Raw genomic sequence first — 14,749 nt, forward strand, 5'->3', positions numbered from 1 at the left:
ATACGAATTCCTAGACACTGAACTGAAAAGTCCAGTAATAGTCAACGCTGACTTAGGACAGATGGAAACTGAGAAATGACTAGATGTCCTAAGAAAATATCCAACAACGTTAAGATATAACATCGTCGATCTAAAAGGAATAAGTCCTTCTATCTGTATGCATCGCATTATGCTGGAGGAAGACTGTAAAACCTCTAGAGAACACCAGAGAAGGATCAACCCAATCCTAAGTACCGTAGTCAAGGATGAAGTAAAGAAACTTCTAGATGCTGGAATCATATACCCGATCTCCGATAGTCAATGGGTTAGCCCCGTTCATGTAGTACCCAAGAAAGGAGGTGTTACAGTTGTTAAGAACGAGAAGGGCGAATCCATATCACAAAGAGTTGTAACTGGAAGTAGAATGTGCATTGACTATAGAAAACTAAATAAAGCCACTCGTAAAGATCATTTCCCTCTACCCTTCATTAACCAAATGCTTGAACGATTGGCTAAGCATTCTCACTTCTGCTATCTAGACGGTTATTCAGGATGCTTTCAAATCCCAATCCATCCTGACGACCAAGAAAAGACTACCTTTACATGCCCCTATGGTACATTCGCCTATCGACGAATGCCATTTGGCTTATGTAACACTCCCGCAACATTTCAAAGATGCATGATGGCGATCTTTGCCGATTTTATAGACGACATCATGGAAGTCTTTATGGATGATTTTCTGTTTGCGGGCAGAGTTTTGAAGGATGTCTATCTAACCTCGAAATGGTACTCGAAAGATGCGTGAAAGTAAATCTCGTTTTAAACAGGGAGAAATTCCATTCCATGGTTCAACAAGGAATTGTATTAGGTCACATGGTATCTGACAGAGGAGTTGAAGTAGACAAAGCTAAAATCGAAATCATAGAGAACCTTCAACTTCCGAAAACCGTACGAGAAATAAGAAGCTTTCTAGGACACGCCGGTTTCTACCGACGTTTTATTAAAGATTTCTCAAAAATAACCAAGCCACTTACAGGATTATTAATGAAAGACGTTGACTTCATATTTGATGAAAAATGCTTAACATCGTTCAACCAACTGAAAACATCTTTAATCACCGCACCCATAATGCAACCACCTGACTGGAGATTACCCTTCGAAATCATGTGCGATGCGAGTGATTACGCAGTAGGTGCAGTATTGGGACAAAGGAAGGATAAGAAGCTTCATGCTATTTACTATGTGAGTAGAACGCTAGATCCTGCCGAAATGAACTACGCCACCACTGAAAAAGAACTTCTAGCTGTCGTGTTCGCATTGGACAAATTCCGTTCCTACCTAGTAGGGGCAAAAATTATCATCTATACCGACCACGCCGCTATTAGATATCTGTTAAGTAAGAAGGATGCCAAACCAAGACTTTTAAGATGGATCCTGCTCTTACAAGAATTTGATTTAGAAATAAAAGATAAGAAAGGTACTGAAAACGTAGTAGCAGACCACTTATCTCGTATCGAAGGGAATAAGCCTGAACAAATCCCAATTAATGAAGATTTCCCTTACGAACGACTCATAGCCCAAATGGAAAATGATATATCTGAACTAACATTAAACGATACAGAAATAGAAGAATCCGTGGAAGAAGTATACACGAATGCAACTCTGCCATGGTATGCTGAATTTGTCAACTACCTAGCTGTCGGAGTACTTCCACCGGACCTATCTTATCAACAAAAGAAGAAGTTCTTTCACGACCTAAAACAGTATTACTGGGATGAACCTCTTCTTTTCAAAAGAGGGACCGACGGTATTTTCTGTCGATGTGTTCCTGAGGATGAAATCGATGATATAATCTCTAATTGCCATTCCGCTCCCTATGGAGGGCATGCAAGTACCTCAAAGACCTGCACTAAGATCCTGCAATCAGGCCTCTTTTGGCCTACTCTATGGAAAGACATCCATAACGCGGTTATAAAATGCGACCGGTGCCAACGCACTGGCAACATCTCAAGACGCGATGAAATGCCACAAACGGGAATCTTAAAAGTGGAAGTCTTTGACGTATGGGGGATTGACTTCATGGGACCATTCCCAGATTCTTTTGGTAATAAATACATACTCGTTGCTGTCGACTATGTCTCAAAATGGATCGAGGTTGTAGCCTCTCCAACAAATGACACACGAGTAGTGATCAAGTTATTCAAAAACATTATCTTTCCCAGATTCGGTGTGCAAAAATTAGTAGTCAGTGACGGTGGCTCCCACTTCATATCGAATATATTTGGAAAACTTCTTCTGAAGTATGGAGTCCGACACCGCGTAGCAACACCGTATCATCCACAAACTAGCGGGCAAGTCGAAGTCTCGAATCGAGAAATAAAACAAATTCTTGAGAAAACCGTAGGAATATCCATAAAAGACTGGCCATCCAAACTAAATAAAGCTTTGTGGGCCTATAGGACGACATACAAAACCCCGATAGGAACCACACCCTTCAAACTAGTTTATGGTAAATCACGCCACCTCCCTGTAGAATTGGAACACAAAGCATATTGGGCAATTAAAACCCTAAATATAAACTACACTTCTGCAGGCGAGAAACGGATTCTGGACATCCACGAATTAGAAGAGCTGAGATTGGACGCTTACGAAAATGCCAGGATCTACAAAGAACGAACCAAAAGATGGCATGACAAACGCATTTCTAGGAAGGAGTTTAAAGTCGGCGACGTAGTGCTGCTATTCAATTCAAGACTTAAACTTTTTCCAGGAAAACTCAAATCTCGGTGGTCTGGCCCTTTCGAGATCACCAAAGTCTTAAATAGTGGTGCGATAGAAATAAAAGGTAGGAATAGTGACCCTTTTATAGTACACGGGCAGCGACTAAAGCATTATCATAATATAGAAAATAGAGACTATTCGAACAGTCTCAGACTCATAGAGCTGCCCGCTCAACCCCAAACCTAGTACAACGCGATGCTACTGTCGAACTTACGACATTAAACAAAGTGCTTAGTGGGAGACAACCCACCCTTTTTACCTTTTCTTATTTTTCTTACACTCTATTTTCCCTTCTTTGATTTTCTTTTTTATTTTGTTTTCTCCCCTCTTCTTGATTCTTTGCAGTCACTCTTGTTGCTTCTAATAACTAACTTAGACATATTGAATACTGATAAACAGGAAAAATTACTAACTAGTTAGTTAATTACTTTCATCATGCAACAAATAGAGACAATTTTCAGAGGCAGAGTTCAATGAAGGCGGTATGATTATCTAGCCCGGAAGGATATGGCATTGACCATATATTATGATGGACCGACCATGGATAAATTAGGCATCCGAGATAGCATCATATATATGTTTAACCAACTTGGGTGGGAGAACGCAGCCATTAAGAGACGGTTTGTCACGTACCGTGAACTAATCTTAGAATTCCTGAGCTCCCTTGTATACATCCCTGAGCATGGTTACATACTTAACAAAGGGTTGATATCCTTTAGGTTATTTAGCATGGACTTCACCTATACCCGTCGAGACCTTACTGACCTCCTAGGATTCCCTAGTGGCCCTTTCGTTTTTACTACCCGTCATGAGGACCTAATCGATGACATCAACCTCGATGACTTCTGGGGTAGCATATATGGAGAATCCAACCCTAACCCGGATGAGATGCACTCACAAAAGATCCATAACCCTGTTATCTGATACTTTCATAAAATACTAGTCCACACCTTATTTGGTAAGGAAGAGAATAACACCTTAGTGTCCCGCGATGAACTCTTCATCTTGCTATGTGTCTATCAAGGTCGACATGTCAATATCGTGACATTCATGATGGAAAGATTTGTCCATCTTGCTAAGAATAACCGTACCCCAATAATCATAGGTGGCCTAGTAACCATGATAGCAGACGCCATCGGACTTGTACGCCCACTTTATGAGCTTGTACCTTTAGGAAACATCTGACCAATGGATATCGAATTTTGCTTTGACTGCAGAATCATAGGAAACATTGGGACGGATACCTTCAATTATTTAATCAGTAACGAAGTGGTTCGACTATTCACCTTGCCTAACCATGAGAAAACGAGTGTTCACAACCGCAATAACTGGTTCTATGACTTAGAGGAACACCCTATTGATCCACCTTCACCTCCCGCGACCCCGCCTAAATATGAGTGTACCAATGACCCTATCCATAAGGAAGAATCTGACCCTGAAACACCTCCTAACTATTATAACATTAATGGACCAGCTCCTCCATCATATGATGATAATCATGCCATGCTCATCACCCGTATGAATGCTTTCCAAGCTGACATCACCATTGTGAAAGAAGAGATAAAGCTCATATGCTTTGATGTCTTAGGCCTGATGGATATAGCCGTTGAGCAGTTTCATCATCTGAACGAAGTTGACGCTGCATTGGGACAAAACCGTGGCTAATACTACTAACCACTAATTTCTCCTACTCGCACTAAGCAATGAGGACACTGCTTTGTTTTGTGTGGGGAGGGAGCATATTTATTTCATTACTTTTGTTTTATTGCTTTTGTTTGCTATGTTATCGCTACAATTTTTTTCCTATGTTACATTTAATTTCAATTTATTAATTCAATTGCTATATATTTATTTATGCTTATTCATCTATTTATTTATTTTTGCATTTATGCTGTTAAAATTAAATTGCTTAGTTGCTGTTATCATATGCTGCTGAAACCTGTGTTGAAAAATTGAAAATCAGCGTGTGACGACCGTCACTATAGGGTGACGTCCGTCTCACAGACGTGACGACCGTCACGGATCTGCCACTATCGCCACACGACATGCAAATGACCGTTACGAGCTTCTGACCGTTGCAGACGACCGTTACGCATCCGTTGCGCGTGACGACTGTCACACCCCTGTGACGACCGTCACGAATTCCAGAGAGCTCGCCTATAAATACAGGTGCTCTTTCTCTCTTCTTCCTCACCAATTATCACTCTCATTACCATTCTGTTCTTCATCTATTAAATTCTTTACAATTTTCTTCAAGCGTGTAACTCACAAATATTCCATCCCACCCACCAATACCAAAAGTTTCATACAACTCATCAAATGACCCGTCAAGAAAGAGCTACTCCCGACCTATCAACCGTCGTATTCCGAAACGGAGAAGCCGGCGAACGCCAAAGAAGCAACTACCTCAAGTTCTACCAACGCTCCGTTCAAGCTACGAGGTATGTTAATCATGAATGCCTAAGGGAGTTAGGACTTTTGGAGGGCGTGGAGTGGATGCTAGCTAACTCCAGCTTGACGCAACTCTGTACCACACTGCAACCAACCTACGAAGCGCTGACCCTAGAATTTCTGAGTTCCTACTCCTATATCACACCCCCTGGCGCTACCCAGTATCTCACCGGTGTCGCCATATTTAGAATGTTCGGCACCGAGTATTCCCTTAATCAAACCCAAATAGCAAGAATGCTTGGTTTCCGACATGGAGAAGGAATCCACTGCTGCATCCCGGAAGGATGGTCAGAGATAGCATTCCCAGTTTGGCACAACCTCACCAACATGAACACAACGAGCTGGGATACGCTTAACGCAACATATATCCATAACCCAACCATTAGATACTTTCACCGAGTCCCGGGGCACACAATTTTTGGAAGAGTCAACAACCACAAGGTAAACTCCAAGGAACTTTTCCTTCTTCACTGTGTGTTTGCCCAAATTGCGTTCAATGTTACTCCTTTCCTACTAGCCAACATCCAGGCTGCTTGCATGAGAGGCAGCCATATATTTTGTTGTGGGGGAATTATCACCTCCATAGCATTAGGCTTGAACCTGGGAGATAGGCTAGCCAACTTACCAGCCCTGGAAGCAGAATTCCTCGACATCGACTACTGTCGTGCTTCACACCTGATCAAAGGAAGAGATGATGGGAAGTATCATCCTGTTGTCAGAAACAAGGTAGTTACAAGCATCATCATGCCCAACAGGAACCACACAGATCCAAGATAAATGGCAAATTGGATTTTTGATCTAGAGGCCCCCTAGCCAAATGATGGAAATCCTGGTAATGGTGTAGATGAAGTCGAAGAGGAGCTTGACAGAGGCATGCCTCAACCACCTCAAGAGCACGCTGTAGAGACTTCTTTCCGAGGACAGCGGAGAAGCGAACTAAGACCCGCCTCCATGGAAAACATCTACGCTGAGATGTTGCGACACAACCAAATAATGGAAGAACGCCAAACGGAAATGATGCAAGCGATCCAGCAAATACAGCGGGATCAACATGATTATGCTAACTGGCATGATCAGGGGATGGCAGAACTTTCAGACCAGATGAGCGCCCTGACTTATCGCGTAGATGCCATCCAGGAGTACACTTAGCACGTGGGATTGGATCCTACCCAACGAGGAAGAGGTGAGCGCGTAAGAGCAAGAGCCAGAGCACGCAGAAGCCAGCCGCGTAATGATGAGCAATGATTTTTGTCTCTTTCCTTTTTATTTCTGTATACTGCCGCATTGAGGATAATGCATTGTTTAAATGTGGGAGGAAATCCTTATCACTCATCTACTTGTTTCTATTGCTAATATTTTCAGCCAATACAAAAAATTTTGCCTGTCCTTTTCAATCATTTTTACATATTTTGGCATAACAAATTTTTTTCCCTAAGATTAAATGCATACCTTACAAGTATATAGGCTGTCTTGCGGAGGTTTTGCTACGAAAACTGAGAAAGATCTAACAAGATTGATACCGTCCCGACACCCTAGATCCCTTATTTCTACGAGATCAGTTTAAATAACCATTATACCGACACCTTAAGTCTCCATTCTAGATTAACCCATAGTAGTTTATACTAGCAGTCAGCACCGTCTCAAGCACAAACCACGTGAAGAGCCGATGAATATAAGTGTTTGATGCCTACAAATTAAGAAACTCCTTCATACTGTTGCTATCAAGAAATTGATAATAGAACCATACAAAAGGTTGCAAAGTTAAGCAAAAAGAAGGAATAGAAACCCTAGTTGGTTGGTCCAGAGGTACTTGTACTGGACTCGGTAGGGCGAACTACAGTTTGATCCCCCACAACCTTCAAAAAGGGGATATAAAAAGGGGTACCACACTAGTGTACCAGACCCCCGTGCTAAGAAAGGGATCAAAGTCACTAACCGACTACTTCACTAAGTGCGTGCGGAGGCAAAGGGCTTAATGTGATTGCGCTAGAATGAAACCGGGTGAAATAGAAACAGAGACACTAGGTCGAGCTATAACAGCATGATTCGAACTGGCTTGTGCAAATGAGAGATCTATGCTAAAGCTGAAAACTTGTGTCGTCACAGTACCTTTAGTGTTTTACTCGAATATCGGCCATCTCAACAAACCACCTGACAACCACGTATGAATGGGTAATGTATTCGCGTTTAACTTTGTTTTCAAAATTGTATTTGCTTGAGGACAAACAAAGATTCAAGTTTAGGTGAGTTTGATAACGTGAAAACACATCAGATAATTGCCTTAATTTACACTCAAAGATCCCACCATTTCGATTAATATCCCGATTATTGTGCAAGTATTCGTGTTGCTTTTGCAGGTATTTAAATCTCCATGCATTAAAGAGCATAATAAAGAAAAGGAAGAAAAAGAAGAAGAAACAGGTGAGAAAGCACAGAAAAAGCAGAAAACCAGATTATGCAGATTTTACTGATGTGACGACCGTCACAAATTCATGATGCTCGTCACGACCCAGACTGTGACGACCGTCACAGGCCCATGACGAGCGTCACGCGGCCACAATATGCGCTTTGAAACAGTCATCCATATGCACCCAAACGTGCCTAAATTTCCTCCAACAACTTATTCCCACAGATTCCTCATTCAAGACCAAGTCTTCCTTGAATATCTCAGCCACCAAGACCTAAATGAGCACTATATAAAGGACCAAAATGGGAAAATTTGAAGACGCCTACTTTTACACTTACGCTCTGCAATTTAGTTTTACAGCTTTCTAGCTTTTAGCATTTTTTTCTTTCCAGCAACCTTGTTTCCGTTGCCTTATTTTATTCGCCATTCTTTTTAGAGTTTCCCTTTTCATTTCCGTTTTCCAGATAGCCATAGTAGTAGTTTCCTACACTAGGGAATTACTACACTTTACTTAATTTTAGTAGTAATTTGTATTGAAGAAGCAAAGCCTACCGACTTGTGGAGGACTGCTTATGTACTCCAAGAATCGCTATACTCTGTTACTTCGATCTCCAGGTTTTTATTGAATTATTATTGTTATTTCCCATTTATTATTATAAGCATGTTTGCCGCAATGTTGATCTGTTTATGCCTTGTGTTTGCCTTATTTAATATGTCTGGCTAAACTACCGGTATCGGTATGTAGCAACTTAATTTGATGGGATTTAATAATAACCGGTGAAAACCCTTTTTCTCAAACAATCTTTTAGGCTGAAGTTTTTAATTTAAATTTAATTAACTTTATCACAAAAGCGTGAAAAGCTATTTAATACGGTTTTGCCACGAGAGTGGGAAATTAACTAAGGTGAGAACCAACAATCACGAGAGCGTGAGGCTCGAGCTGGATAGTAAAAATTAAGCATTGAGTTTAAAAACAGCGAGAGCACTTTAAAAGCAATTAAAACTTATTTATTTTCAAAAAGTAATTTTGACTTCAAATGGGACAGCGAGAGCGTACATTCTGACTTAAAGTTATAGGCGGAATCAACAACCACGAGAGTGTGAGATAAAGCCTTTTAAATTAAAAAATTCTACTGAGAGATATTTGGCATTCAAACTATTCACCGGTGACTTATCGAATCCCTAACAATTAATACGCTGCATACTGATTCCTTCCATTAATTCTTTCTTAAAACCAAAATTCCCTTAGATTTACTATATTGCCCCCGAACTTCTACTAATCAATTCCCTTAGCTAAACATAGTGACGTTAGTAACACTAGTTTGACCATAGGTCCCTGTGGGATCGATATCTTTTAAAACTAAAGCGACTAGACTGTGCACTTGCAATCAAGTACCCGACAGACTATATTTTATATATAGCCAGATCAAGCATCAATAACCATGATTTACCTAATAGATTAGAAGGTCATTCCTTTGTTGGTAGGTTGACCACAGATGAGAAGCAGCATGTTATTGATTTGACAAAGAGACATGTACCACCTAGACACATATTGATTTCCTTGCAAGACCGAGATCTAGAGAATGTCACTCGGATCACGCAAGTATACAAGCATAAGAGTATGATAGAAAAAGAGATAAGAGGTCATAAAAGTGAAATACAACATTTGTTTAAGCTTATTGAGGATGCAGACTATGTGTATTATAGTAGAAAAAAGGATGACTCAGAAGTTGTGAGAGAGATATTTTGGACCCATCCCGATTCAGTTAAGTTGCTGAATATTATTCCTATTGTGTTAGTTTTGGACAACACCTATAAGACAAACAAATATAGATAACCTTTGTTTGAAATTGTTGACATGACATCAACCGAGTTGACTTTTGCTGTAGCATTTGCATATATGGAGTCTGAGCAGACAGAGAATTTTTGTTGGGTATTAGAGAAACATAAAGAATTATTTGTGAAGAAAGATTTGTGTCCACAAGTGATTTTGACAGATAGAGATCTTGCTTTGATGAAAGCAATTGAAATTGTGTTTCCTAGGTCGATTAATTTGTTATATAGATTTCACATTAACAAAAATGTTGGTGTAAAATGCAAGCAATATGTGGTGAATGACATGCAAAAGACGATCGATACATTATGGATGAAAGTTGTTTGGGCTAGTGATGAGGTTGAGTATGATCAACGGTTGCATCAAATTGAGCAGGCATGTGTTGATTTTAGTGGATTTATTAATTATGTGAAAGACACGCGGTTGACTCCACATAGACAGAGATTTGTTGGAGCATGGATTAATCGAGTGCTACGTTTGGGTAACACGAAGACTAATCGATATATGTTATATTTTTTACTATGTATTTTTTTATAAGTGATATTTTTAATATGTATTATTTTTAGGGTTGAATCTGCTCATTTGGTAATCTGCATGGTTCAGTGTCTCGGGCTGCTTTGAGACGTATTGCTGAAGACTTATTGAGAGTTGATTATGTTGGAACTAACAGGCAAATATGTGGTTGTACTCTTAGAACATCTTATGGGTTACCTTATGCTTGTGAGTTAGGAATATACATATTTGGTGGTATACCGATACCAATAGATATTGCTCATGTTCATTAGAGGAAACTAACTATGGAAGTTGAGTTAGAGGTAGATGCAGATGATGTATCAAAGGTGGATATGAGTTGTGCAATAGATGAATTTTTATGGAAACGGTTTAGGTCATTAGATGTTGTTGGGAAAATGGCATTAAAAAGTAAGGTTTGCGAACTTGCCTACCCCATAATGACTTCATTGTGTCCACCACTTGAGAAATTAAAAATCAAAGGAGGAGTGAATAAGAAAGGAAAAAAACTAGTAGGATATGATGTTTATAGGGACCCTTCGTATCATGAGTATATTGATCAAGCATCTCAATCTTCAAAGAGGAAATATCAACCATCACAGACTTTAAAGAAGTTGAAATTATCAAAGAAGCAACCACAATCAAAGAAACATTTCACTCTTCAATTTCCTAATCATATTAGGTCATACATTGAAGATGTAATTAATGTTGTATCAGATGGTAATTATGGATTTAGAGTCATTGCATGGATATGGTGAGGATGGTTGGTCAATGGTTCGCCGAGACTTGGAGTTGGAAATAATAGGCAAGGAAATATCAAGTTTGTATGACAAGTTATTTTATAATCGGTTAGCAAAAGTGATAGAATCTTTGATGATGGAATCCTTTGGTCCACAACCACCACAAAAATGGACGACTCTACCAAATATGGGTTACTTGATAGAAAATCACTATAATGTTGTACTTGTATGTTTAGGAAATTCGTGCATGACTTTATTTCCTATGACAAGTTCTCATTCACCAAATGTCTCCATTTATTGCATTGGTTTTGTTAACCAAAATCATTGGGTTTAGGTACGTATTTTATTTTATTTTGTATGACTTACTGTTTTAATTATTTTACTTAGTTCACTTTATTAAATATATGTTTTAATTATTGTTATCAGGTAAACATGAAAGAGGCGTTTCCATTGCCACCAATCATATTAGATTGGAATAAATTTCATTGTCCAGCAGCAATGTCTTGGATGTTAGGATTTCCAGGACGTCTACAACATTGACAACTACTTACACCTATATTAGCATGGGTATGTAATCAAAACATGAATATTATATTATGTCATTCAGTTTTAATACATTCAGTTCTAAAAGTTAATACATAAATCAATGTGAACGAGAAATATGCAAAGCTTCAAATAAATCAGCAAACTGCAAGTCATCCTCTTCAGCATTAACTTGTTTGAACTAACGATGAATCAATGTAGAAACACGAGCCCAATTAAGATCGGATGGTCCTGCTTCGTAAAAAGGAACTGACACCTCTCTTGGCTCATCACGATGGGGTGGGACCAAACGAGGATGCGAAACACAATAATATCACTTCAGGTATCCATCATATATATCAGATGGAGTGGTAGCCAATGTTACCGAAGGATCACAACAACAACACTCTGATGGTCAATCAAATCAACATCAATATCATTAGTCATCATACAATCAGGAGGTGGGGTGGAACATATTATCTGTATCTGAACTGACGTATACATCTGTCAGGCAAGTATGGAACAACTATGTCACCCCACTTCAAACACCCCCTGTACAGACATAACTCATCAAATTGACGCCATACTTTATGATCCTCGAATGGACGCCATATGACCTATATATTTATAGATTTGGAAGTGTAATACCCCAAAATTTACCCTTCATTTTTCCTGAAAAAAAAAAAAAGAGAAAAAAAAAATTAATTAATTAATTAATTAAATAAATAAATAAAATAAATAAATAAAATATAACAAATTATTTTGGACTTGGGTCTCCCTCATTTGAGCCCACTACCCACGAAAATCAGTCTATAAATACTGAAGTTTCAGTAGAGGAAAAGACACTTGGAGTTACACTGGGAGATTCACTGGAAAAAGATAGTGAGAGAAAGAAGACAGAACAAAGGGGGATTTTGAGGAGAAACAAAACACTATGAGGTTTCCTTGGAACAAAACCCTGAGGAAAAAGATAGTGAGAGAAGACCTGACAGAGAACTCAGAGCAGCCTCCAAACCCTGAAGGGAACTCAACTTGTAAACCTCACGGGTGCAACTCAATTTCGATCAAGCTCTCCAATCAGGTTTGCCCTATATCCATCATCTTTATGCCTTTAATTTGAATGCTCTAAATGTATGAGGTATTATGGGTGAATTTGATACCTTTTTTGTGAGCCTTTTGTGAATTTTGATGGAATTATTCATGTGGTTACATTTTGATTTAGGGGCAACTCTGGGTTACCCTATTTTGTTTCTCTAACCTGTCTTTGCGTTGCCATGGCATTGTTTTCCCTGGATTTCACCTTGTTTGTCTAACCTTTCTGTTGAGTTTTCGCGAGGGCTCACATACTCTTGCAGGGATACCATCCGGAGGTTTATCCTGATTAATCGTATTGACTGATTTTCTTTGATGGTCTAGCTGGAGAGATCTCAGGGTTGCTAATCCTTTAATTGCTGTAACTTCGGATCTTTATCCGTGTGGTAATTTTTTCCCTTTTTCGTACTTTACCGCTTTCTTAGCTGGAAGACCTCGATAGGAGGCAATGTTTGGGCCCCTTGGTGGCATTTTACTTTGAGATACATGTTTTGTGTTTTGTATTCATATCCCCACATGTAGCGCGGTTCCTTCGTCAAGGACTGCCTGTTTGCCCTCGAGCATCCCAAACCCTAAAACCCAAAGCAACACGTTTACTCCTTCTACTACAGGCGAGTAAGTCTCCAAAGGTCGAGCATCCGGTAGATTGCGTAGTGACGTCGTTCATCCAAAACCCAATCCATAACCCCGTAGTTAGCCGAACTACGGCTTGCTCTGATTCTCATTCCAGATGAGATACGTAGGCATAAGAAGCGATGTCTTAGCGAGCACACATCCCCCTAACCCATAGGTCAGCCGAGCTACGAAGACTCTGATTCTCATATTCAGATGAGATACGTATGCAGTGGATGCAACATCCGCGCGAGTCATTTTCATTTAACCCTTTTTTGTTTTTTTTGGCAAACAGCACAAGATAAACCCACACCCTTTAGACAAGAACTACAAAAGTGGATCCCGTAGAGTACTACGGATGCGTAGGGGTGCTAATACCTTCCCTTCGCATAACCGACTCCCGAACCCAAGATTTGGTTGCGAGACCCCGTCTTGTCCTTTCCTTTTTCAGGTTTACTTCGAGCGTTTCCTTTCCCTCCCTTGGGATAAATAACGCACGGTGGCGACTCTTCTGTCATTTTCTTTCGCCGGTTGTTTTTTCGCACACTATATTTTTCAGGTTGCGACAGTTGGCGACTCTGCTGGGGAATCAAGAAGTTGACCTCTTGCTGGTCCATCTTCCCTAAGCGAGTCCCTCCTAGCTTTTGTGGTTTGTTTGTTTATGGGTGTTCATGCTTTTGTACAGTTATTTATTTACCTGCTTTACCTTATTGCATTGTGTACATATCATTGTTGTATCTGTTCGCTGGCTATGGCTGCTTGGTGATCTTTTTGAGATGAGTTCTATACCCGAACTCGAGTGCACTTAAGATAGGAGAATGGCATAGTCCTGTCAACTTGTGTGGAGTTATTCCTTAGCGAGTTGACTTGCAAGCCCATTCACTTGGTGGAGGTCATGTTGAGATCAATAATGTCACATAAGTAAGTTGTGGTTAGACATTACTTGTTCCAATATAGACCTAAGAAGCCAAGGACCTTAGTTTACCAAACCCATCTTGGCCTATTCGTAGGACGTAGTGCGAAAGTCGTTCAAGTGTAAGATTTGATATGATTGTTACGCGATACTACATTCATAAGAGTCTCTCTTGAGAATATTGTTGGAATACGAGTAGTCGTTCCTCTGATAATATCCGAAAGATGGGATTATGACTATGGGAACCTTTTGTAGAACATGTTTGGCAGGTTTAAACCTTAGTACACTCCTTTTGGGTGGTTCTTAACCTAAACTCCATGCTTGTGACTTGCGACAAACCCTTGATTCATGGTCGATCTGATTAGGTATCCTTAATATCAATGAAACTCGGGTATTGATAAGGTGTAAACCATAATCCGCCAAAATGGGTGGTTGATATTAAGGATAACATGATTCATCCCATGACCTTTGTTTGGTGTGCTCTTAATTTCTCTCCAGACAGTGCAACCTGACAGATGTTCAAGCAGATACAGCAATCCTGATTCCCATGCCACTGCACTGCATTCACATCATTTTGCATCACATCATTTTGCATTCATAATCATTCACACATGTTTATCCATTTCTGTGGGGTTTATATCTTCCACTTGATTCTAGTTGGAATTTTCTTGGTTCTCATCAATGGCTTAGTCTTTTCTTACACTGTTTATCAAATGTGAGACTGGAATCAAGGGGGTAGAATACCTTTGGAATTGATAAACATGTCATTGCATTTGCATATTCATTAGCATGTCTTGCATAACAGGTACTGCCGCAGGGGTGACCATTCCAGCTACAGCACCACTACAACAACAACAATCACAACGTCAACCAGCTCAGTATCAACAGCAGCAACAACCGGGTAACAG

This window comes from Lathyrus oleraceus, chromosome 3 (assembly GCF_024323335.1).
Source record: "Lathyrus oleraceus cultivar Zhongwan6 chromosome 3, CAAS_Psat_ZW6_1.0, whole genome shotgun sequence".
In the NCBI taxonomy this organism is placed as follows: domain Eukaryota; kingdom Viridiplantae; phylum Streptophyta; class Magnoliopsida; order Fabales; family Fabaceae; genus Lathyrus; species Lathyrus oleraceus.